At 41.8% G+C, this 25,396-nt stretch overlaps 1 pseudogene across 1 annotated transcript; it reads right to left on the reverse strand.

Annotated features, from left to right (window-relative positions):
- Positions 1 to 13,442: 13,442 nt before the first annotated feature.
- On the reverse strand, positions 13,443 to 16,985 carry LOC141571242 (protocadherin-8-like; annotated as a pseudogene). Its single transcript, XR_016019460.1, has 2 exons — positions 16,868 to 16,985; positions 13,443 to 14,793 (listed from the first exon to the last, which is right to left on the reverse strand). The product of XR_016019460.1 is annotated as a protocadherin-8-like (transcript).
- Between the last annotated feature and the right edge of the window lie 8,411 nt (positions 16,986 to 25,396).

Consider the following 25,396-nt stretch of genomic DNA (forward strand, 5'->3'; position numbering starts at 1 on the left):
AGGCGGATTGCCCACCGAAGCCGGACGAGGTGGTCTGGCCCTGAAACTCCACCAGTCACCAGTTCTGTGACTTGCATAAGTAATTTAAGCTCCATTTTCTTATGCGTAGAAAAAAGATGCTAACACCACCTGCTTCTCAGGATTGCTATTCACGCGAAGAGCTGGATGGATAGGAGCTGTTATTACATCATCATGCCTGATGGAGACATTTAATTAGAAAACGCTCTGGCGTGTCCAATGCAGGGATCAGGTGGCATGTTGCCTGGGGAAGGACCAGCAGGCTGTCCCTGAGAAGACCTCAGCTACTTATATTCGCTATCTTTGTCAATTTATCATAATACAGCATCTGGCCGTCAGATAGGCAGACTCCGAGCCCTCATTTTTCAGTCCTACGAAAACAGATTCTTTTCTGAATAGCAGAATCCCTTCAACCAACCTCATGGTGTAGATTTATAAAATCAAACTCACAACTTCATAATTTACAATGGAAATTCTAATTTGCACAAGAACAGAATGCATGCTTCTACATGTCCAGCTGATTCTCTCCCTGAAAACAGACCTACTTGGAAAACCAAGTCACAGGCAGAAGGAGGAAGATGGCCTGGGGACGGGGACTCCGTGAGTTGGTAACGGGCACATTTCATGTCAGTCTCTCTAAAGGTCCTCAAGTGGATTCTGGCCCCGGGCTCTCTGAGGCATGGGCCTGGCTCCTGGCGTCAGGGCTTGGGCTAACTGTCTATGTGGCTCTCCTTTTCCATTCTGGGGGACGCAGATCATTGAGACTGGGGCAGGGATTGCAAGCAGGAAGGTGGCAGGAGATAGAACTGAAAACTAACCATGGACCAGAGCATACGCCATTTATAAAAATGCCACTAAAATACCCGTGGGTATCTGTAAATGCTTCTGAGCCTTGAGTGGGAGGAGATCCATAGGTTTTCCTGGCTTCGGGGTGGAAGGGAAATTCTTCTCAGGTTGTGTTCCTTCTGGAAGACTCTCTCGCATTATTTAGAAATGCCTCATTATCACTCATGTCACAGCTACAGTGGCCTGAGCTAGAAGTGAATAGTTTCCCCGTTTATTACTTCATGCTTCTTGCAGGGTGTTGCAGCAGCACCCTGGGCTGATGGGAGTATGTGGGGTACAGAGCAGGGAGCCTACATTAACAATCACCAAAGCAGGTACAAGTGGAATACCAAGTTTTTGTGAGTTTTCCAAAGGATTCTTGAACCAAAGAACCAGCGCAGTTATTATTACTGGACTCTGACATTTGAATGTCCTCATCTGCCTGTCACGCTCACCCTGGCTTGAAATAGAGCCACAAGACAAAATGACCAATTGATACAACTTTACAGGAACTACTGCAAAAACATGTTTCTACTACAGGGTCCTTCAAAACCCACAAAAACCAGGAGAAGAGATGGCACCCAAACAGAAAGAAATAAACAGAAAAATTTAGGAATATTTGGAATAAAAAGACTACATCAATTTAAACAAGGCAGGGGGAAATGAAAAATGTCTCTGATGTTCACAATAAATATTTATTAAGTGATTGCTATGTGCAAAACATTGCTGTAAGCAGTTTATAGGCACCACCTCATTTAGCTATCACCAACTCCCGATGAAGTAGGTACTATTATCCGCATTTTAGGTGAGGAAACCAAAAGCAAAGAGGTTGTGGTATTTCTTTTGAGAAAGAAGACATTATTTTCACCGCTACTTCAGGCCAATTGTTACATGAATAGTAGAGTTTGAGTCCAGTGCAAGATTACACGTTCTGTGTTATGCTAGGTCTGAAGGCATTACATCTTGTCGAATACTATACAAATCCTATATGACCAAGGTAGCATGAGGACTCTGAGAAAACCAGGCACACTGTGGAAACCTGTTCTGGAATGCAGAGGTCAGGTCACTCCCTTAAAATGTAATGGTGCATTGCAAGAGTTCAAGAGAGCTTGAGAGAATTCAGTTACCTGGAAAGTCAGTTGTCGCTCAGCCTTCCCACACCGCAGTACGAAAGGGTCCCCTGTACAAAATCCAACAATAAGAATCAATGGACACTAAATTGAGTCAAAGTCTGAAAGAAGGTGACGGAACAGGCAGCTGGCTGAGGTCTTGCCTTCCTTTCCAGCTAAATATTTCATCTTCCTCAAGCAAGTGAAATGACTAGCCCACACCTAATTAAACCTCACAATGATTGCACTGTGCTGCCTTCACAGAATGACAGACATATGGCCTCACCACTAGTCAGCCACAGCAATCAATAGGTGACAGTTATTCGATGAAATACAAATTGAGATTAGCTAGCTTCACTTTTTATTCAGCAAATTCAAGACTGCAATCAATCCCTGTGCATGCATGGACTGTGGAAATTGGTTTTAAATGGATTTGTTTCTTCCTTAGCTAATTACAGTATACAAGTAAGTGAATAATCAATTGCTAACTCTTACTGTATACATTTCAGTGAGCAAAACAAGTCTGTCAAAGATGGATATTATTATGGTCTTTTCAAAGAGAATCTACTAAGCATTTACATACATTGCATTACATCAGCTATTTAATGATAAAGATTGTCTTATTTGTTGAACAAATGTAAAACTTCCCCTGCTATTAAGTAAGCAAGCTTATAGAAAGTTCTCAGTTGTATCAAGAGCCCACTTAGCAAAACAGAACTTAGGAGACTGTCTAGCGGATAAAGAGTTCTCAGTCAATGTCAGCTATTATTGATGCAGTGGGTGTCGCATAACGGATAATCTCCAGATAATCAGAGGTTCAAATCTGAGATCCATCACCCTTTGAGCCAATAATTCTATTCCTGGGTATATGGTCAACAGAAATGCTCATGTCCACAAAAAAAGGTATAAACTAATTCACTATTCACAGAAGCCAAAAACTAGACATCACCCTAATATCCACCAACTGTAGAATGGATAGATTGTGGCAGATTCATAAATGAAATAGTACACAACAGCGAGAAAGATTGAACGACTGATAAAGCTCATAAACATAATGGTGAGCCAGACAGCAAAGAGGATATACCATACGATTCAATTTATGTGAAGTCCAAGTACAGGAGAAAATATCAGATGTTGAAAGAGGTTTCAATAGTGATTACTTTGGGAGGAGTTATTGCCTGGGAAAGTTCATGAAGGAACCTTCTAGGGAGCAGAAATATTCTATGGTTTGATCCGGGTTGTGTTACCTGCGTGTGTACATGTAAGATTTCAGACTACTGTAAACCTAAAATTCATGAACTTTAATGTTATATGACAATTCCTCCACTCACTGTATGACCTCAGATAAATTATCGTCCCTAAAACCTCCATTTCCTCATATATAAAATGGGGATGATAATATCGCAAACTCCTAGGATAGTTATGAGGTATCAATACAACAATTCATATGAAGAATTGAGAACAGCCTTGCCTACAATTAGTGTTTGATAAATGTAGCCCATTAATATTTCTCACTGAGAAAGCAGTCATAAACAGGCAAGGTGTAGGAGTTATAAATTGCTTGAGGAATCATAATTCAGGTAGAAGCTAACATCACAAATAACAAGTGAACCCAGTTTTAACAAATACATCTAATCCTACAAATTTGAGGGAAAATTTTAGATTCTTGGCTTCTAACTAACGTTTCCCACAGAATTCATTTACATAACAAATTACTCTAATGTAGTTGAAATATTACTGAATGTAATCAAAAGCAAGGTATACATTGTACTTTTAAGGTACATGTTATGTCAAGCTAGATACATTTGTGTTTGCTGCAGTCTCTCTGGGGCCTAACCCACCGTTCTGGAAAGCTGACGCTTGGGACAGCATACTGTCTCTGAAGACACTGCAGGATTTTAACAGCAGCGATTTTCCCTGGGCGGCCAGTAGTCAAAGGAGGTAAAAGTGCTAGCTTCTTGTCTGAGCACCGCTCAAAATGAAGCATTGGTCTTGAGACCTACTGAATTATTTCTTGGCAGAGTTTAGGAGTAAGAGTAGGTTGGTTTTATCATGATTATTACAGCAAAATCTCTAAAGTTATGGGACTGAATATGAGAACTATAAATTTAAGACGCTCGCTAGAAGAGCCGCGGCACCTTTAGACATTCCTCAGGCCTGCGGGAAACCCGTACTAGTGGCAATTCTTGACTTCAGATGTTTTTCAAATATTTTGTAATAAATAATACAATCTGTCAATCCGTTTTTGAAACATTTGTATGAACCAGTGAAAGACTAATTGTCATGAACCAGGGAAGAGTGGGAGTAGTCCCCATATATGTGCTCAGCAGGGATGGTGGGTCACTGTCCTGCCCCTTCTAGATGAGTGTTGTCCATTAGCACTGTGATGATGGAAACGGTTTAGAGCTCTCCTGCCTGGTACCGTAGCCATTAACCATGTGTGCTCAGGAGCAACTGAAATGTGGCTACTGTGACCGAGGAACTGAATTTTTAACTGTATCAAATTTTAATTCATTTACATTTAAGCAGCCACATATGGTTAGTAGCTATTGTAGTATGCAGACAGTTCTTGCCTGGCAGATCTGATGAGCCCAGACTCTTCCAGTTGGGAGACGCTAGTGTCGTGCACTTACAGACTCAATTCTTCCCACAGTCGGAGCCAATCTTGAAGAAAACAAGACACATTCCAGAGGCTTCCATCCCAGCACCTAGCCTTGCTGCCCCTGGATCTGGTCAACCACAGTGGAGGCCCAGCTGCTCACGCAGCCTGCCAGCTCACTGCTTTTTAGGTGCTACCCCTCCTTTGGTTCCTGGTGTTCTGCCTCATTTTCCACCCAGCCTCCTCATCACTGCTCGGGAAGAGTCCGGATGGGAAGCCTGATACAGATAACTGAGGCCTTCGGACTCTTTGTAGCTCTTGCCACCCCTGCTCCCTGAACCCCCCCCCCCGACTGAGCTGCTACTAGGAATGGGCTGAAATGCCCAAAAGCTCATGACCAGACACCTCCGTCTGATTTTTACCCGCTGCCAGCATCTGCCACCGGGCATTCCCCATTAAGCACCCAGAAACCCTCTCGGATGTCAGGCTAGAGGAAAGATGTGGGTTTTCCCACCGCAGTGGTGCCTCTCCACAGCTTCCCCTTTCTCCCCAATGGGCCTATGGCTATAGTTGGGGTCCTGACCCTTGATCCATCCTAAAGGTACTCAAAGCTAAATTACGCTCCCAGTAGAATTATCAATACTCAAACATAAATAAATAGCTAGGTTAAATACTTTTTACATTCATAAATGATACTAGAATATAAAATAAATGTCCACTTATTATATTTGTGGCAATAAAGACTGTATCTAAGACTCTTTGGGAACATATCCTGGATTATATAAAATCATCATGTGCTCTGACATTGACTGTTGACATAATTTAGGCAAATGCCTACCAAAACAAGGAGGCTCGTGTATGCAGCTTGGCTTCTAAATACTTGACAAAAACAGAAATGTGTAAATTCCCCAAACATAACTGCCTGTATGAGTTGCAGCATTGCGGAAGGAAGAGGCTATTTCTGAGGAATATGAAGGAGATCCATCCACTGAGGGATGATTTAATTCATCATTCTGTCCGAAAAGGGGGAGAGGTGGCATTGCCTGCGGTTTTGAACTCTGTCATATACATTTGGCAGCCCTTCATTTGGGGAGGCATAGACTTGAAAATAACATCCTTCGAGTTCTGAATGTTCTGGTTGGAAATTCATATTTCTCAGCAGGGGAACGTGAGGGCAAAGATTACTTGAAGAAAGTACAATCCTGTAGCTCTTTTCATGATGTGATGAAAGATGTGTGCTGCTTGGAGATTCCTGAATTAATCTCTCAGCATCCTTAAGTGTTTCTTGTTCTGAAAGATCTGAAACAACTTGGAAATAACATGGAGCAGTTTAAAATAGTTTTAAAAATCAGAAGGCTACAAAACAATATGCTAAAAAATGCAAACAGCATTCAGTTGTTTGGGGACTGGTTTTTGAGCTGTTTTTATTTCTTTTTTCTTTCTCTGGATTTTCCACCAATGACTTGTACTTCCACCTGCTGGTACACTGAAGAAATGAAATGGAAATAAAATTCAAGCATGTAAATGAAATGATTTGCTGGAATCTCTGATATAGGTTTAGTAGGAACAATCGTTGAAATTACAATCTAAAATGAAGCTCCTTAAGAGTATCAGTGTATTTGTTAATCTATTTATTCCCTGTGGTAATTAGTAAGAGTGAAACACCCAAATAATAAAAATACCTTCACTAGACCTCTTATCTCCAGCTATCAACATCTAATTCAATGGTCTTGCCATCACCCATGTCATCCTTTCAATAATCCTATTATCAGTTTTACAAAAAATGTAGCAGAAAGTTTGAGGGTAAACTAAACCATAAATCAGAACATCTCATTTAAAGTCAAAGAGAGAAGCACCCTCAGACATGTAAATCGGTCCTGAACTTTAAGAAAACCCATAAAATACATGTTTTAAACCTACTAAAAATATACTACAGCAGAACGTTAAAAGGATGGACTCCAGAGCCAGACTTCCAGAGTTGGAAACCCAGCTTTGCCTCTTATAGCTGAGTGGCCTTGATCAAATTACTCCAACAAACCCATGCCTCAGTTTTCCCATATGTGAAATGGAGTTAAATGATAGTAACTACCCAATGAAATACCACTACATACCTATTAGGCTGCTAAAAATTAAAGAGACTCATTGTGTCAAGTATTGGCAAAACTGCCCTGCACCTGCCGATGAGAGTGTAAAATGGAACTGCCACTTTGGAAAACAATTTGTCAGTTTCCCCAAAAGTTAAACATTACCTACCATATGATCTAACCATTCTACTCCAAAGTATTTACCCTTGAGAAATGAGAGCATATGTCTATACAAAAGCTTGTATATAAATGTTCATAACAGATTTATCTGTAATAAACAAAAATTGGAAACAACCCAAATGTCCATCAATGAATAAATGGATAAACAAACCATATATATATATGGTTTGCTACTCAGCAATAAAAAAAGGAATAAACTATTGAAACACATTACAACATGGATAACACTCAAAATAAATATGCTGAGTGAAAGAAGATAAATGAAAAAGAGTACAATCAGTTTGATTCTATCTACATATAATCCTAGAAAATGCAAATTAATCTCTAGTGACAGAAAGCTGATAACGATTGCCCTGGGAGGGGTGGGAGAAAGAACCGCAAAGGGACATGAGAAAACATTTGGGGGATGATAAGTATGTTCACTGTCTTGAGTGTAGTGATAGTTTCCTGGGTATATACATAAATCAAAACTTATCAAATTACACTTGAAATATGTGCAATTTATAGTAGGTCAATTATTCTTCAATAAAGTCGTGTTTTAAAAATTTCTGTGCAAGCGATCCTGACGCTGTCAGATTGTAGAACCACTAGACAAAACCAAAGCCACCTTAGGCTGTGTTTTCAAACACTTTCAAGAAAACACATTTTAGAAACTTTTGATAATGTTTTTTAATGTTTAATAACCCCAACAGTAAAAGAGTTCTTCCTTTACCTAATAAAACTCTCGCTACATTTAAGCTCATTTGTTTTATATTTTCTTCTGTGAAAATCAAAATGAAACAATTGCTCCATCAACGTATCATGACAATCTGACATACAGCTGCTACTCAATAAATGACTACGAAATGACATGATAAAAAAAATAATAGGAGGCGGCCAGTTAGCTCAGTTGGTTAGAGAGCGATGCTCGTAACACTGGGGTTGACGGTTCGATCCCTGCATGGGCCAGTGTGAGCTGTGCCCTCCACAACTAGATTGAAGCAACTACTTGACTTGGAGCTGATGGGTCCTGGAAAAACACACTTAAAAATAAAGTTAAAAATAAAAATAAAAATAATAATAATAATAATAATGATATGACCTACTTAATAGCATTATTATGGGGATTAAGTGAGGTAATATTTAAGCAACTTAAAGCACCTAGAAGAGTTTTTGGCACATAGTAGGTACTGTGTAAATAATGTTTATTAAATAAATAAAATGTAGCTGTTTAATATGCGTAAGAGGAAATATTGTGGTTGTTATTAACAAGAAACTATATCCTCTTAGAGTCAATACATTGTCTTGATCGTTACTATTCGCTGTCGCAGCACCTTGAGCTACCATGGATTCAGAGAGCCTGACTATTATTATGAAGAGGAACCTGAGTTAAAGCCAGAATAAGCTGGTAGTTCCCTGAATAGAGAATAAACAGCAGGAGCTCCAGGAATTTATTTTTTTCTCTCTGAAAAGCTTAATTTAACATTAAATGATCCAGAAAGGTAAATTTACTGTAAAATCTTCACGTTTTAAGCTGACTGAAAATGTCCACAAAGTAAAGCAGCACAATGGAAGTTCTAAAAACACCGACACAATTTTAAACCCAATCTAAAATACAATATTATCATAAGAAATAGTCATAGACATTTTTCTAAAGAGGACATAACAGATGGCAAACAGACATATGAAAAAATGCTCCACCTCACTAATCATTAGAGAAATGCAAATAAAAACCACAATGAGATACCACCTCAGTCCAGTCAGAATGGCTGTCTTCAATAAATCAACAAACAACAAGTGCTGGAGGCGATGTGGAGAAAAGGGATCCCTGGTGCACTCTTGGTGGGATTGCAGACTGGTGCAGCCACTATGGAAATCAGTATGGAAGTATCTCAAAAAACTGGAAATAGAACTACCTCATGACCCAGCAACTTCACTCCTGGGTATCTATCCAGAGAAATCCAAAACACTAATTCGAAAAAATGTATGCACCCCTATGTTTATTGCAGCACTAAACACAATAGCCAAGACATGGAAACAACCGAAATGCCGATTGGTAGACGACTGGATTAAGAAACTGTGGTACCTTTATACAATGGAGTAGTACTCAGCCATAATAAAGAATGAAATCTTACCATTTGCAACGATATGGATGGACCTAGAGAACATTATGCTAAGTGAAATAAGTCAGACAGAGAAAGATAAATACCATATCATCTCACTTATGTGTGGACTCTAAAGAAAAGAATAACTGAATAAACTAATCAGAAACAGTCTCAGAGATACAGAGGAAAAACTGAGGGTTGCTAGGTGGGAGGGGGAATGGGGATGAGGGAGAAGGTGAGGGGATTAGAAAGCACAATTGGTAACCACAAGATTGCCACGGGGATATGAAAGTCAATTTGGGGAATATAATCAATGTTGTAAAGATTTTGTTGGGTATCCAATGGACACTTGTCTTATTAGGGAGACCACTTCAGGGATGGTATAGATGCCTGATCACTGCATTGTACACCTGAAGATGAAGCTGAACAATAATGAATGTCAACTATAATTATATCTCCACAAGAAGTAGAGTACCGCATTAGGAATAGAGACAGTGGAAATGTAACGTCTGTACGCGCTGTCAGAGGAGTAGTAGATTGGGAGGGGGTTATCACTGTGTGAGGGATATAAATGATAAATGTCTAACTATTACATTGTATTGCACACCTGAAACTAATTAAACAAAGATTTAAAGGAGATAATTCATGCAAAGTGCAACAAAGTATAATTTGTGTGTATGCATTTGCCTTGCACATGTCTGCCATATGGTAACTATTCAGTAAACACCAGCCGTTATTAATATTTACAAAATAAAGTGGGTTTCTTGTAAAAAAGAAAAAGAAAAGAAAGCAATAGTCATAGAGTTGCAATGTACATGCTGATTACACCACACCTTCAATCATCCATTCAATAAATATTTGATGCTGGTGATTTCTACATGAACAGGCAACAAATAAATATATAATCTTCATCACAGTGATAAACGTTATAAAGAAAACTAAAACTGGGTAGAGGTGATGGAGAGAGAGGCACTTGGAGGTATACAAGTCCTCTTTGAAAAGATGGACATTTGAGGAAAGCTATTTGAAGGCTGGAAGTAAAGACTATGGAGACATTGAGGAACAGCTCACCAGGCACAGGGCCCAGCAAGATCCTGCGGTCTGAGATGGATATATGCTTCACGTATTTAAACACAACAAGCAAGTCATTAAAATGACCTAAAGTATCAAGGGGAAGAGTGGTAAGAAATCAGGTGGGAGAAGCAGCCAAGGGTCAGATAACGTAGGATTTTATGGGCTGTGTGTCACCCCAAAACTCTTTAATAATTTTCCAATGTAGAGGTAGGGTCTTTGTCCTCTGCCTTTGATTCTGGGCGGGCTTACGGCTGCTTGGACCGGTAGACTATGATGGAAATGACTGTGTCTTGTCTCAGGGTGGGTCATAAAAGAGGATGTGACTTCTGTCTTGTTTGCTGGAACATTCATGTTTGCTTCCATGTGACTTTCCTGAGGCGGCCATGCCAGGAGATTGACATGTAGAGGGCACATGGATCCCCCCTGCCCACCTGCACGTCTGCAATCCTAGACTTTCAGTCATCCTAGCCCACCTGCCAGAAATGTGAATAAATAACCCTTCAGATGATTCTAGCTCCCAGCCATCACAGTTTCTCAGCTAAGGCCTCAGACACTGCAGCAGGAAGAAGTCATCCCTGCTATGCCCTGTCCAAACTGACTCATAGAATCCGTGAGCATGAAAAAATGGTTGTTTTAAATGGCTACAGTTTGGGCTAGTTTATTACACAGCAATAGTAACTGAGACACCATGACAAGGATTTGGGGTTTCATTTTAAGTGAGAAATCTTTGGAGAGCTAAGCAATGTGATTAAAGTAAGAGGATCACTCCAGTTCCTGCACGAAGAGTAGATGGCAAGAGAGCAGGTGTGGAAGCAGAGAAACCAGTTTTGAGGCTATTGCAGCTGTCCAAGCGAGAGGTGGCAGTGCCTGGGGTAGGGTAGCAGCAATGAAGGTCATAAGAAGAGCATTGATTGAGAATACATTTTCAAAGTAAATCCAGTAGGATTTGCTGAAAGATTGGAAAGACACAAATCAAGAATGACTGAAGGATTTGGACCAGAGAAGAATAAGTGAATAGAGGTACGATTTACCGAGATACAAGCATTAGAGGAAGAACAGATTTGGAGAATAGAAATCACGAGTTCAGTTTTGAACATGAGGCATGTCCATTAAACACCCAAATGGAAGTGTTGAGTAGACAATTGCATGTATGAATTTGGAGGTCACTAGAGAGGCTGGTTCTGAAGTACTGTGTTCAAATCTAAGTGCCGTATTTTAGGATAGATATTTACAAACTGGAGAATATGTAGAAGAAGGGGACCAGGATACAGATACTTCTAGAAGTCATCTCATGTTAAAAATAAATGGAAGGAACTAAACATAGAGCCATAGAGTGGGCAAATTTATCCATTATGGAGAAGAGGCTCTTGAGTCAGTATGATATACCATTAGGACTCATCTTTGAGAGTGAAGTATCTTCCTTGAGACAAGAATGCTAGTGCCCACTTACATAGAGACTAATACAAAAAACTTCCCTGTGCATTTTTTGTGCACTAATGCAAAAAACTGACTGTGCATTTCCCCAGAGAATCTACCACTCCAGAACCAACCATTATGGAGAATTTGGCCTAAAACAAAACCCCCAAACCGTACAGGAGATGGGTTGAATAGCAAGAAGATGTATTGGTGCAAGTTTCTTTAAAGAAAGCAAAGCCAAACAAAACCACATATTCACACGTGCCCAGCGAATGGTGTCATGGCCGATACGAAACTCACCTATGCGTACGCTATTCCCATCTGGAATCCCCATATATGGGAAGTTATCCTTAGTGCTTGTGGCACAAAAGGTGTTTAGTACTAATAACAATAATACTCTGATTTTTAGATGTTTTAATCTTTTTACATTAGTAGAGAGGCAGTTTAGTAGAATAATTAATTAAGAGCAGGAAATCTAGAGCCAGAATTCCTGGGCTAAGGAAGATCTAACATCAATACTTGGGCAAGTTACTTGAACTCTCTAAGCCTTAGTTTCCTACCTCATTGGATTTATTACAGAGAATAAATAACCCAACACGTATCAAGTATCCAAAATACATAGATCCAGCTAAATAATAAGTGGTCAAAAAATGTCATCTATATTCAGTAGCACTCAGCATGTTCCCCTCCATGAATGCACAGTTGGAACCATTTGTTCAGTTTTTTCTTACTTGTTCAGGCACACAGTATTGTGATGACTTTGAGAGGAAGAGCTTCAAAGTCACAGGTTGGAACTTACCCTCTTACTTTGCAATCACTGATATCAGAACTGCTGTCATTCACTCCCCTGTCTCCTTTTCTGCTGTCCTTCACACTAAATTCATCTGGATTTGAATGTATACTGGAGTGAAAAGGAAAGAATTACTCTGTTATCCACACAAATGTACACAAGGTCAAACACATTGCTTAGAGATGATGATAAATATTCTGAAATTACCTTAAACTTGCAGCAAATTTATCCTTTCCACACCGGAATAAGGAATGAAAAGGAACTGACTGAACCCTATATAAAAAGAGGGGAGAGAACAGCAGTTAATAATATTTCACCCTTAGATATCAAAATTGACAGCGCAGGCAGAACACCCCTCATCTGGAGGGCTTCTGGGAGACAGCATTTAAACCCTGACTGAGGAAGGTATTCAAACGAGACCCATAAAGAAGTTACAAGGCAAAAACAGCAGGCACAGACGTGGACCTAATAATCATATGGCCATCAGGCCCCCAGCCCCCATCTATAAGAAACTTTTCCTCTCAAATAAAAACTAAACAAGTGCCCCCAAATTAGACATTGGGAGTGCCAACCTGATCAGGCCCTGAATTTTCATAGTGCTCCCCGCATGAAAATCTACTAAACATTAACTAGGACACTAAGAAAGCTGTGGGTGCTCTACCTGGGCCCACCAGATACTGCTCCTCTCCAGAAGTGAGGCGCACAGCACACCTTACTGTCCCTGGCCTGGGAAATCCCGGCCTACTTGCCCCTGGTTCTCCAGGTCCCTGCGGAAATGGAAAGAGGCAGTGTCTCTATGATGAACCTCAGGTAGAAGACCCCAGAGTCAGCCCCTAACGCTCTGGACTTAGGCCCACCTGGCCACTCCTCGCATGGTGCCCATTCGGTACCTCCTCCTCTGTGTCTGAGCCTCACCTTGGAATAAACAAGTCACGGTGCTGGGGTCGGTGACCACCAGTGAAAGGCTGCAGCCGCTGGCCATGACACAGACCATGGAGAGGTCAGGTCCCGCCTTCCCTCGTTTGGAGGCAGCTGCACCAGTTCTCCCCCGGGTGGCAACAAGCCAACCCACACCAGGAGCAATGTGGGGGTGCACCACAAGGCCGGTGGGCCAAGTCCAGCACCCCAAGGACCGCCATCAGCAGGCAGGCTGGATGCCGGGACAGCTGGCTTGGAAGCGACAGCTCACCTGTTGCCCGGTGTAGCGCTAGCGCCATTGCCGCGGCCACTGTGGAGGACGGTGAGAGTCAGCTCAGCGTTGGGGACCTGCTCCACGTGCCTTGCGTGCAGTCCAGTCACCAGGTAGCCCAGGTGCATGCCTCAGGGCACAGGCAGCAGCGCTGCGCCATTGAAGAGTGACAGGGATACCAGCTAAGGTGCGTGGTTGTTCTGGTCCCCCACAGGCAGCTGCACTGAGTGGCGGGAAGCCACCGTCCGGCACCTCCAACCCTAGCTGCAGCTCCGTCAGTTCCTCGCGGTCGAAGCACCGTCTCACACGCAGCTACTCAAGGGCAGGGTCCACCGAGACATAGATGGACACGGCGTCCCCAGGGCGACCAATCTCAGCCTCCAGCAGCCGGTAGGTAACCTGGCGGTTACAGCCCAGGTCCAGGTCCCGGGCGGCCACGATGAACAAGTAGGCGCCAGGCGGGTTGCTCCCGCGCCCTGACACCTCCGAGACCTGAGGCGTGCAGAGTGGCACGTTGTCATTCTCGCTGCCCATGCATACTGGGTAGGGTATGTGACGGAGACGCGCCGCGGTCCTCGGCCACCAGCGTCAGGTTGTACTCGGCGATGCGCTCGCGGTCCAAGGATGCGGCAGTCACCACCAGGTAGCTGCCGGCGTAGGCCGGCTGCAGCCGGAAATGCTCGTGCCCGTAGAGGGCGCAGCGCACCTGCCCGTTGGCGCCGGAGTCCCTGTCCGAGGTGCTGACGAGCGCCACCAAGCTCTCTCGCGCCGCCCCCTCTGGTACCAGAGAGATGGCACCGGCCTCTGGCGTCCCAGGCCTGGTCGCCGAGGTCGCGTCCACCCCACCGAGAGCAGCGGCGGCAGCGGCAGCGGCGAAGGGCGAGGCGGCAGGCGCGCCCGGGGCAGCTAGAGGGGTGATAGCGATGTCCGGCGCGTTGTCATTGACGTCTCGGATACGCACGATGACCTTGCAGGTGGCGGCGCGGGGCCCAGGGCTCCCACACGTCCAGCTTGTACGTGTCCTGGCGCTCGTAGTCCACGGGTCCAGTCGGGGGTGAAGCGGGGTGCGGACACCAAAGGCAAACCGCACATCACCAATGCTGCCCACGTGGGATCCGGCGCGTCCAGGTCCAGCAGCAGCGAGCCCACTGGCACGTCCTCAGACACCTCCACGCGTACCTGGGCCCTGGGGCAGCGCGGCATGTGGTCGTTGACGTCCCTCACCTCCACCTCCACGTGCACTAGCCGGAACTGCTCCTGCGAGAAGCTGACCACGTCGAAGGCCAGCATGCACTGTGGGGCCTGCCCGCACAGCCGCTCTCGGTCCAGGCCCGCGTCCCCGACGGTCAGCTGCCCGTTGTCCTCAAGCACCGGGAGCAGTGAGTTGTTAAACTGAATCAGGTGGAACCAGCTTAACGCCTCTTGCTGAGAATTAAACAGTAGGTGATCAGATAGAAAATCGATGAAGGTGCCAGGGACCTCCAGAATTTCAGTGCAAGACTCTGCCACGAGCAGCAAGAACTCCAGTCCAGCCCTAAGTAAAGGGTCAGTGGGAAACCTGAGGCTCCAGTGAGACATCTTAGCTAGTCAAAGAGAAAAGCCAATTGCAGGCTCGGAGCTCACGCTTCCTGTCCTCCTGAGCCCTCTTGAGTATGCAGTTAGGAGACACTTGCTCTATGAAATACACCTGATCACTAAATCTCTCTGCTGTGTAATCGCTTTTCTCAGCCCCTTATGTAGAAAAGAATATGCGAGTAAGCATCCACCTGGGCCAATCTGCAGGGTCTCATGCCTCTGGGTTACCTAGTTCTTCTAAAAAGGCTCACAGAAGGGCCTAGAAAACTGAGCAGCGGCCAGGGCAGTGCAGAAGGTCATTAAGATCCCCACAGAAGTTTGCACTATAAAAATGCGTCCCACTTGCTTTTCCAGTGTGCTGGATATTCACTGTGATAGTACAAGCAGGGGATCGGCAGCCTCTTTATTCCCTCCTAAGCACACTTACATATTCCTCAGACAGAGGCACAATTGCTCTTCTTCCCTACCATTTTGAAATGAACGCATATATGCATCCTTTGCCACCCACCGTTTTCCATCTAAGTTGGGTTATCATTTCCTGCGTTGAAAGATTCTGAGGGAACAGCTTCTCCAGAGTCAGGCAATGTCTAATCAGGGAAAATTTGTTTTCCAAAGTAATCATTTCTGAATAGCTTTTTCCATAGCAAGGAAACCATTAATGATGAAATTTTAGCCCCTATATCTCCCTTTATGTCAGTAATTACTTATATGTGAAGAACCAGTGTCAGTCAGGGAGGTCTGTCAACCACAAACCACTGTAAGGGGTAGTTAGGGGTAAGAAAAAGATTTAGGGAAATATACTGCAGTCAATCTTGTTAGAAAATTGCTATAGACCAATTATTTCTTAAAAGCCCTTGGCTGAAGAAAACCACAGGTGGCCTGATAGGCTGAAAGCTAAAGAAACATTAAACCATCTGTCTAAAGCACAATAAATAGCCGTGTGTTCAGTTGTACTTTATGTGTGAAGTGTTCTAAATGATAAACAGCCCCACATATTAATGATGACATTGTTCCTTGTACCATGGAGTCATCAGGGTGGAGTGTTCCTTAACCAGTCATCTTGAATAAAATCAGTGAACACACTGAGTTATTAATACGCCCAGGCTCTTCTTGGCTCCTCCATGATCTGTAATGTTATTGATTCCTGCAGGGGACGTGTCAGAAAATGACTATTTTTTCTTTCACTCTTAGGAAGGAGTCGAATTTATTTTAGTGCCAGAACCTATGAATCCAGTTCTGAAACTAAGCCACGTTTGATGAGATAATTCTCAGAGGTTTAAATTTAGTGGAGCATTTGGCAAGGACTCTGAGTATCCCAGTACCAACCCCCCCAATATCGGAGAAGTGCAGTGAGAAGCATGAGGTGATTCTGATTGGGTACTCTGAACCCCTAAAATGAGAAAGTGCTTCCTTTTGTTTGCTTTAGATTTTTAATTTTGCTGGATGAGGCATCAGTGTAAGGAAGGAAACAACTCCACTTCAATTTAGTGAGACCAGTTCCTCAATGGCATAAAAATAGTTTACTTTCTTTCTTAGAACTGGGTGTCCCAAGAAAGCAACTGGTTACTCAGACCCTGGGTCTCGGGAAAGACATGAAGAACGGATACTTTCACCACCTTCCTAATTCCTAGATGCTCCTTAACTGAAGACCAAAAACGGATTCACTGGTGCCTTTCAAAAAGCACATGCTTCCATTAGCCAGGAGAGGGCCCCATTTAACCACAATCTGAGTCTCACTCCTTCCCCTGCTCCTCCCGCATCCCTGCCAGGCCTGGTCTCTGTCCGTCTTCAGCATCATTGTCACCATTCATGATCAGAAAAACTACTCAGCGTACTGAAAATGAAGGATAGTCCATGACTCCATCTATAGAATATCAAAAGATCCAGATAAAATAGGAAAAAGGCAAGCAATCAAACATATTACCTCCACAGTGCTAAACATCTGGACTCTTATGTTGCGAAACATCCAGCTATGATGTTCAAATGCTTGATTGCATTTTCTCCCACTTTTCCTCCAGCTGTTTGGCAGTCAATAGACCATCTACGATAAGAAATGTGCTATATTGTTAGTGTTTCATTATTCACATTAGCATTGTTTCCTAGTAAACAACGACCTTATTAAAAATCTGCTTTATGAATGAAGGACAGCTGGGGTTTTGGGAAAGAGACATTTTCTGAGGCAAAAAATCAGTTCTGTGCCAGGAGAGTGACAAGCTGAATAATATAGAAACTGTATGATCTGTCCCCCTAGGGATGTGTCATCAGGAAGCTGTGTTTACAACCCTGAGCTGCTGGCGCTCTCATGTTCCATTCTGTTGGTTCTGTTAGATAAAAATCTGTCTCAATATTAAACGCATCATGGCAGAAATTTGCTTTAAGTTGCTTGTTTTCCCATTTGCCAGCATATCGCCAAACTATAAGTCCATAAAATGTAGTTTTGATCTCTGTCGGAGTCAAACCTAAAGCAAAACAAACAATGGGGGGCAGGGGTCTCCCACCACCACGGGAAAACCAAAATGTGAATAGAGCAGCAAATTGGTCCTCTTGGTAGTTTGGTTTTAAAAGGGGTGAAGGGAGAGGATTTTGGTGAATTCCCTACAGTGTTTACTTTTCTTCCGGGAAACAAAAGCACTGGGCATGATAGTGTTCCCCAGAAATACCAGGAAACCAGATCTATAAAATAGGACTTGCATTCCAATCATTTGAATAAAAGATTTTCTGTTTTGCTGAATGCTAACCCTAACCCTAACCCTTTACAGACTAAAGCACTCCTTAAGTAAACTAAAGTAAGTCTCACTATAAACACCGGAGGTGGGGGAAGTGGGAGATGCGGGCTGGAGAGGTGGTGAGGAAAAATGGCCCCCTAACTCAGCACAATGCCTATGCCTTTGCATATCTCCCCTTTCTTATTACACAAAACTCATAACATGTGTTTGAGGGGCAAATGAAGCCATAGGAAAAAGTTCCTAATGTGAAACTTAGGCTGGATGATGGTGTCCACAACTCGGAGTAAACATCAACTTTTATGGGACCTTGAATGAATACTTTCCCGGCCCAGAAATAGTTTTGGTGTCATCTAGAACAAATCACTCTATGTTCTACAGCGAGACCCATTTTTCATTTCTCAACTGAACAAACATCTTGGAGACGAGTGAGCAAAATATTATCAAGTGCCATGTTACTGTCTTCAAGGAGTTAGTTCTGGAAATTAGAGCTATTAAGACTGAAAGAAAACAAATCAACTTGGCAGGTTTATTTCTTCTTTTTTTTAAATTTTCTTTTTTAAAGCCATACATTGAAAAAAAACTAAAGTCAGTCTTCAGCAGTATGAGCCCCCAAAACAGAGAGAAATTATTGTAAGTTATCTCCTAAGTATGATTCTCCCTTTCCTGTTACCCCATTGCATAATCAATTTACTAGGCCTCAACTGCACAGTCATCTGTAAGAAATGTCACCAGTAAGCTTTGGTCCTTCTTGTAAAATGATTTCAGGGAAAATAATTCAACCCTGAAGTCAGCCAAAATACCATAGAATAGCATAGAAGCAAATAATATTTTATCAATTACGTAAGTGCTTTAACTGAGAGAAAATCACAGGGAACCACTACAGAATATCAAAGCTAATCACAAATTCCCCTTAACATAAAACTGAGATTTAAATGATATAACCTTCACTTTTTAAAAGTTTCCCATAGGACCATTACGTTAATAAAGATATTATCAAACCTATGTAATCTTAAAATACTACATAAAACTAGCTTTGAAACTGCTGATTTTATTAGTATAGCAGCATGAAGGAAATTAATCAATGAATAATGAGAAACATTTTGTCATTGGTTCAGGGATACCTTAAATCTCAAGTGAGTCAACGAGATCGACTTTGGTCCTTGACCTTCACTCATTGGCTCAAGGAACATACCTGGTATTCTTACCACCCTGTAGGGAGGAGGTATGCCCCTCACCAGAGAATGTAGCAAAGCCAGAAAAGAATGAAAGAATAAATATTGAAAAGCATCTTTTCCCCTGTGCCTTATTTTATCTTCTTCTCTCTTCCTTTTAGCTGAACCTCTATGCCTCCCCTACTTTGTACAAAAGCTCGTGTCCACCAGTAACCCGTGCACTTTCAGGCCCTTTATCAACAGATACTTGATCAAGTATTAGTGATAATATAAAGCTCAGAGCCCGTAGAAGAAAACACTTGAACATTAAAAAATAAATAAATAAAACTACCAGAGGAAAGAGAAGGTCACAAGTGCCAAAGGACATGGAGAAAGCTATTTATATCAAGTGCAAACAAGAAGTGACGTCAGAGTTGACAAGTAAATCACAGTCCACGAGCACTTCCAGGGGTGGAGAAAACCTGAGAGTTATGTGAACAAGCCATGGAGAAGGGCAGGCACAGAGTTTTTTACAGACCAGTTGGTTGGACTGGATGGTTTAAAGAGGACAGCAGGGAGGTAAATTTGAACGGGTAGCACAAGTGTGTATGTACATGTTTCCCAACCTTGGCTAATCATGGCCGTTGGACATCAATTCTAGGATTATTGTTGCAGTTACTAACAAAGGGATATTTTTTCCTCTGGAGTTGCTGGCATAAGAAGATGTAAGCTGTTTGGGAGTGCTTGCCTGAGTATAAAGACAACATTTTTCTAAGAAAAGGCACTGAACACCTAGATCCAACCATGCCTGATCGCCAACTGAATTTTTCATGTAAATGTAACTGCAGATTTCCCTTTTATGTTCAAGGCAATTAGGGGTTGGATTTCTATTTGTCCCCTAAACGATCATAATGAATTCCAAAATGGAGACAGGGACTGTAAGGCACAGACTCTAAAATGTGTAATTAGCTGAAAGGGACACAGTGAGGAGGTTCCTAAGGAACTATCTATACTAAATCTGGAGGTTGACCTGCATTCTTGTTAGGTGTTTGCAGATGTTGGTAAACCATTAGTACTCATATTTTGGGATTCAGATCGTGTGTCTATTAAAGCCAGAGAACGGGACTTAGATATTGGAAGGTTTGGGCTACATTTCTAAGGAAAGGATACTCTCCAATTGAAGATAGTTCACTGAGAGCAGAAAGGGAAGAAAATATAATATCATGAAAATAGTCCCTTCCTGACTGAGGCCAATCATTCAAGAGAGCAGAAAGTTAGCAACCTTGGCAAGTTTTAAGAGTAGAAAAAGCCAAACTGTCTCTGCCAAACTAAAGTTAGTGTAAACAAACAAAGGCAAAAAATAATCAGGAAGATAACACTGAGGTCTTATAGAGCCTGGAGCCCATCTGTCTCTTTCAAACTCCCCTTAAGTCCAGAATCTCCACGTTAAAAAAAAAAAATAATAATAATAATAATAATAATAATAATAATAATAACAATCATCCTATGATAAAAAGCCATCCCTTGGGATGCAACCTGGGAACAAAGGGGCATATATTAGCTGTGACTTCCACCCCAAGAAATTCTTCTGAATGGCTCTAGAGAGACCCAGGTGGAAATCTTTTAAACTGAGGGCTAAGGGCATGAACAGAGCATGTAGGGCTGTTGTGAGAAGGTGGAAATTCCTACACGGTCTCCAGTTTTGATTGTGGAGTTGATCAAATTCAAATAAACACTAGACTTTTACCTGGTAAACAGGGGACTGTGATTCCTGAATCCTCAGTAAAAACTGGCCTGTTACCTTGGTAAAACCCCTGGAATATTATCCCAATGTCCAGCTCAGCTGTGGTTACAAAGGACAATGGCTAAGAAAGACCATCGTTGTGATCAGAACTCGGAGGAGGCCATCTTGGCCAGTCTAGGAACACACACCTCAGACAGAGTAGGGAGTCCTTGCATCTTCTGGCCAACAGGATATACTTACTGCTATAAACAATGGCCATTGTGTGTTGCTTTCCCTTTTCCAAATGGGTTTTTTTATTGCAATTATTTGTCACTTGATGTGTTGTGAAAGGTTAAGTGTATTAGATAAGCTGTTAGATCATGAGCAGTGATACCCAGCCTCACTGAGTACAATGCATCTCTTCCAAGATCTAACTTGTTGAGGACACATATCTTATATTAGTGGTCTTTAAGCTTCCTTGAGGGAACTGATTAAGTCACCAACTGGTGGGTACAAAGAATATCCTAATAGTTAGCAGGGCTCAAGGCACAAGAGTGGAAAGTTGGATTATTTCTTTCCCCTTTTCCCTCTAGCTCAGCTCCTTGATAAACCCAAGCACCTTGATATGAAACTTGCTGTGTCCAGCTGTACTTACCCTCCCTGTCTTTGTCTCTCAACCAGCCATTCTATGTGTCTGTTGACTCATCTTGTCTCTGAAAAGCTGCTGTCAGGCTGCAGATGAAGTTTCCATTCAGTTGACTCACCCACCCTTCCAAAATCTTCTCTTCTCCCTTTAATCCAAGCCAGACAAGGCTCCCCCTCAATTCAAGAATTCACCTCTTATCTGTTTATCTTGTTCTGGCTGCTCTATCTATTTCCCTTATTCAGGACAGCTGACAACTTTATAAAATAGCTTCTGTCTCTCAAGGAAACCTCATCAAAGGAGCCTGGGGGTAGGCATCTGAGGTCCTTTCTCAGACTGAGAGAGCAAAGATGGGCTTGACCAATGCAAAATACTGCGGGACAATACTTCATCTGCTTGCTCCATCTATTCCTGAAGGTCAAGGTTGTGTGGGCTTTTAAATCTCCCAGGTCAATTTAACCATCAAATCCTCAGCAGTGAATGTGAGACAGGTGTAGAATTCTCAAGTGTTCCTGTTTGCCTTCAGGATTTACTCCATTCTCTTTTAATAACCTTCATTAACTTAATACCTAATTAATAATAGATTTGTTTGGCAGTATGAAGACAAAAGAAAATATGTAAAAGAATTGCATAAACACAAACGTTAAGTTCTTAATTTATCGCAAAGCTTGAATATAATTTAAGCTTAAACAGAAAAAAAAAGCTTCAAATAAATTTAAAGGGACTATTAAATAAAAACTAACATTGCATCACTTCCTAACCAAAAGCTTTTGGTTATTCCATCTCTCTCTATTATAGAACCAGACATAGCTCTTAGACCCTGCACGAACTCAGCCCTACCTCTCTTCCCACTACACGCCACCTTGCATTCCACAGTATATGCTACACCTCCACCAGACATGAGATGTCCCTGGAAGTGCTTGAATCATTCCCATGGTCATGACTTTGCACATGCTCTTCCCTGCGCCTATAGTGCTGTCCCTTCTGTTGTGCTGTTGAAATGCTATACAGTCTTTAAAGGAGAGCTTTTCAAACATAAGTGTTTAACAAGCCTGCAGATCACCTGAGGAACTTGTTAAAATGCAGATTCTGATCCAGGGGGGCTAGGAGAGGGCCTGAGATTCTGCGTTTCTAACAAGCTCCAAGGTGATGCCATTGCCACACCTCCACGGCTGCACTTTGAGAAGCAAGGCTTGAGAGCTTAATCAAAGGTCTGCCCTTTGGGGAAGCACCTCCTCACTGCCTCAGCTGGGATACCTCTCTCCCAACACTCGGATTGGATTCACCCCACTTTCGCCATTCTGCCTTACCTTAGAGCCAGACTCCCAAATAAAATGATGATGTGGCAGAGTTTTTCCGGTAAGCTTGGTGGTGTATTTTTATGTCAAAAGAAGGGCCCATCCTACTTTTAAAACTCACAATAGCATTGTGCTCAAAGTGGTTGTGGAATAAATGTTGGCTGATTAAGAAGAGACTGGATAAGCCAGCATTGCTGCCAGGTCTCCCTTAACGGGAACATTTGTAACAGACCCAGACCACGTATCACAGACAGCCACCTGGTCACCGGACAGGACCGTGGGTGAGAGTGTGGGCAGATGACTTGGGTTTGAATCCTGGTACCACCAGTTCCTACCAACTTTGGGCAACTCACCCAAACTCTCTAAGTCTCAGTTTTGTTTTCTTTTATAAAACAGCAATGATGATACGACTTTGCAGGACTATATTTTAAGGTTTAAGTCAGGGAACAGACGTAAGTAAAATGGTATTTATAAAGCATTGAGCATTGTGCCTGGTGCATAAGTGTTCTGTAATAAACATGCATTTTATTAGTACCTGGAGGGGCAGAATTTAAGGTTGCCATGAAAATTCTACGGCAGGTTTTAGGTCCCTTCCATCATTTCAGGGCTGTTCTTGAACACCTTCGCTGTGCTCTGCTATCCTCTTTAAAGCTGAATGCACATCATAAATACAGTCTGTAAGCATTGATAACCACCAATCGCTGCCTCTTTCCTGCATGTTACCGCTAAGCATATGCTAATTCCAGTTCTAGAAATTGACATTAAGGACTGCTAAAATGTAGCTCATGAGGTTACCACAGCAACCGCTAGATGTCATCTTTAGAATGTCCCTCTGCTCCATGTCCTATTTGAGTAGGAATCATAATATATATACATTCACGCATCTACTAAATAATTGGCTCGCATACAGTTTTAAACAGTAATCGTAACCATTCATGCATCAACGTAATAGGATATGCAATAACTGCACATATTTTAGAGATATGCACATATATACATAGAGAGATACATATAAATATTTTAAAATGTGCATTGTACAGGGAAAAGACTTCCTCAATATTTAATTTCTTCTTTCTTTTATTTATTGGTTACTGTAGCCTTTTTCTTTAAAATTAGTGAATCACAATTAAACTTGCTTTACTTTGGGAAAAGATTATTTTATTTTGACAGCTCTTCCTTCTTTATAACCAATGTCATGCATACCCAATGTGAAAAACACAGAAAACTTCATATTAAAAAAAAAATCTGTACTTCCACTATTCAAACAGACAGCTGTCAACATTTTTATATTTATATATTATATATGTTTATATTTATACAGAGAACACCAGAAAATGTATGCACATTTTAAGAAAGGAAAAACTGTATTAAAATTGTAATATTCAATACATACTGATAACAAAAGATGAATACAAGTCATGTGTATACATTATTTTGGCACCCCTGGTATGTTATACATTACCTCTTTCTATATATAGAGAGATGTATACAGATATGTATGTGTACACATAGAAAAACATATATAGAGATACATATAAACACACACATGTATGTATACATGTGACAAAAATGATATTGCAAATAGTGTCTGTATCCTGCTTTTGAATGTAGCCCATTTTTTTCCTCTTAGCCTTATATTGTAAAACTTTTTTCATGTTAATCAAGTCTTGTATGATGTCATTTTACAGTTGCTTGGTGTTACACCCTAAGCATATACCATAGTTTACCATCCCTTTGCTGTTGAGCAATGTGTTTGCTAGATTAGGTTTGGCTATTTGTGACTGGAAATTTCCAAACAGTGCTTAAACTAGATTGGAGTTTATTTTCTTTCATGCAAAAGAAAATGCAAAATTCCACGCAAATTTTCTTCCATTAAGTCTCAAAGCTTGCATGGGGATTCCCACAGTGCCAGGACCCAGATTTTCTCTGTCTGGCTATTCTGTCATTGTTAGAGTACTGCCTCGGGTTCTGAAATGCATGTTTCAAATACAAGTATTACGTCCATAATTCAGTAAGCCAAAGGGAAAAGGTTGAAGAATAGAGTGATTCTTTAAGGAGACATCTTAGAAGTCACACACAACACTTCCAGTGGCCACAAATTAGCTGTAAGACAGGGCCAAAGTTGGTAATGCTTTACTGGAGGACCACGTGCCCCTCTACAAACCAGGGTTCTTATTGCTAAGGAAAAAGACAAGACATGACAATGGAAGAAAAACAACAGTCCCTGAAACGTGCAGCTTGCTTCTATTTTTCTGCTCTTGTTAATAATGCTGTGATGGACATCCTTGGGCATATATACCCATAGACACCTCTCTGATAATTCCCCTGGGATAAATTCCCAGAAGTGTATTTTCTCAGTCCAAAGATATGTCAGATTTTAAGAGTTTTAATACCTATTGCCAAATTGCTCTCCAGAAATACTGCACCGATTTCTACTCTCACCACCCTTGCAGGTTGGGGAGAGAAAATGCTATTATAAGAGTCAATTTAATTTGACTGTTCGGAGATGCCCTACCTCCTGCAAGGAAGATAAAGATCCCCACATCTCTGGAAAGCTAGCGATTGAGAAGATTTGTGTAGAAAACAAAAAATCTCAGTGCCCAGTGAAAAAGCCTTTTTTATCTAATAAAATCAAAGGAAATACAATTTAAGCCCCAGCAATGGAAAGGACATTGTTAGCTTGGGTTATTGAAAAGATTGTAAAATGGATGCATAAGAAGACAGACAGCATAGCAGAGTGGAAAGAGCATTGGACTCAGTGCCAAAATATGAGTTTGAACCCCAGCTTCTATTTCTCTGTGTTCTGAGCCAGCTGTTTAACTGCTCTGAGGCTCATTTTCTCTAGCATAAAAATGGAACCACGAATGCCTCTCTCTCTCGTGTTTTAGTAAAGCTTAAATTTGTTAATGTGA

Source organism: Rhinolophus sinicus, chromosome 16 (assembly GCF_057876585.1).
Source record: "Rhinolophus sinicus isolate RSI-liver-muscle chromosome 16, RSI-T2T, whole genome shotgun sequence".
NCBI classification, from domain to species: domain Eukaryota; kingdom Metazoa; phylum Chordata; class Mammalia; order Chiroptera; family Rhinolophidae; genus Rhinolophus; species Rhinolophus sinicus.